This window comes from Sarcophilus harrisii, chromosome 4 (assembly GCF_902635505.1).
Source record: "Sarcophilus harrisii chromosome 4, mSarHar1.11, whole genome shotgun sequence".
In the NCBI taxonomy this organism is placed as follows: domain Eukaryota; kingdom Metazoa; phylum Chordata; class Mammalia; order Dasyuromorphia; family Dasyuridae; genus Sarcophilus; species Sarcophilus harrisii.
In genome coordinates this window covers 217,741,316-217,743,213 of record NC_045429.1, presented here as the reverse complement: position 1 = coordinate 217,743,213, position 1,898 = coordinate 217,741,316, and the positions used below count along the sequence as shown (strand labels likewise).

General features: G+C 35.6%; 1 non-coding gene across 1 annotated transcript; it reads right to left on the bottom strand.

Moving 5' to 3' along the window:
* Positions 1–614: 614 nt before the first annotated feature.
* Positions 615–717, bottom strand: LOC111720659. Its single transcript, XR_002770256.1, has one exon. It is a non-coding gene; the product is annotated as a U6 spliceosomal RNA (small nuclear RNA).
* Between the last annotated feature and the right edge of the window lie 1,181 nt (positions 718–1,898).

Below are 1,898 nucleotides of genomic sequence, written 5' to 3'. Positions count from 1 at the left end.
TTCTGATCAAGGAAATCAGAGTTTGTTTGCTTGGTTTTCAGAAATTATTCATAGCCTTCTCCCAAAATGGATCTTCTGAATTAGTTCATTTACTGAATTAGCAAGTAACCAGACCTACCATCACACAGATACTGATTTAACCAACTCCCCAGCCTCCTCGCCTAATCTATGCTGTTTTATTTCTAGGGAAGGCAGCTATGGTCTTGTGTAAGTAAATTCAAACTACAAGCTAACCAAAGGAACATATTAAAAAAGTAGGTTCTCTAGACTGAAGTCAAGGTAGAATGGAAGAGAGTTCAAGTTGAAAAAGGATTTGAAAGCCTAGTCCTGGCCCAATATAAATAAGGATGGATTGTCCCACTCAGACTTCAATAAAAATCTATCACACTTAAGATTGTGATGCAAACTTTCAGATCAGAGCTATATTCAAACAAAATTCTTGTTTTTTAAATTATAATTCCTAGATACAATAAGATATTCATCCAACTCTATGAAAATTAATTTCAAGAGAAATTTACTCTTAACTGAGGCAAAAAGAAAGTCTATAATAATAGTCAAGATAGGATTTAAATAAATCTATTGTTTTTTAAAAAATATTTTGTTATATTTTTACAAAAAATATGAAATACTTTAAGAATTTGAGTGTCATCCTTGCACAGGGTAGTGCTAAATTCTATATAATTTCAGTTTTAGTATATGTGCTGCCAAAATGAGCAGTCTCCCTTTCCTTTTTGCCAATTGAAAACATTTTCTCTATTTTCTTAAATTTTCTTGAATACTAACACCATCTCTAAGATGTAATTAGGTCTCACATGATCAAAGAAAGTCCTGAAAGAAGGGAAATGAAAATATTAAAGCAATGTAAGCTTTGAACGAAGAACCATTCCCCCACCTCTCTGGCTATTCCCAAACCTTTTGGATGAAAATAACTAGATGTCAATAGAACTTTTTAGTATGTAATAGGTATTCCCCTCCATTGGGCAGCTAAGTGGAACAGAAGATGGAGTACAAGGCCAGGAGTCAGGAAGACTCATCTTCCAAAGTTCAAATCTGGTCTCAGACTAGCTATGTGACCCTGGTCAAGTTTCTTCCTTGGTATAATGATCAAATGACAAATCACTCTAATATCTTTACCAAGAAAACCCCAAATGGGGTCATAAAGAGTCACCCATGACTGAAAAAAAGACTAAATAAAAAATTCTCCTCCACTAGTGAATCATGCATTACTTTGGTTCATTGTTGGGGAGAAATTTGTCTCCAATCCTTCTTAGGTACTTACATTACTTAAAGAACAGGCAGGGATGAAAAATCCAATAGCAAAGTGTTCCACTGAGACAAAATAGCACAATAAATTATGGAGAGGAAGGAATCACACAGTAGAATAATTCTCAGTCCCTGTACACAAATAAGCACAAACTCCCACAGACAAATAGCATCCTTTTTGTAATTCACCTGCTACAGAAGAGATAGAAAGCTGGTGATCACTTAAGTTCAGGAGTTCTGAGTTGCCATGGTCTAAGCCAATCCAATGACTACACCAGATTTGACATTAATTCAAATCTATCAGGTTACCTAAGGAAGGGTGAGTCAACCCAAGTTGGAAACCAAGTCGGTTACAATTTCAGTACTTAACAGATCAGATTAGAGAGACTTTGAGTAGCCTCTATATTTCTAGGCTGGGTGAGATAGAGAAACTCAATTCTCTAAGAAAAAAAAAGAATCACAGTGATTCAAGGGAACAAAGACTTGGAAAACTTTTTGTCTAAGCTGAGGAAAGGTCTCAGTACCAGTGGCATCTTTTCTGTCATTAGTGAAAAACTCCTACTTGAGTTCCTACTGGAACCTTTAGATGTATGATACTGTCCAGGATCTTCTGGGCCATCACAACTCTGCTTCCA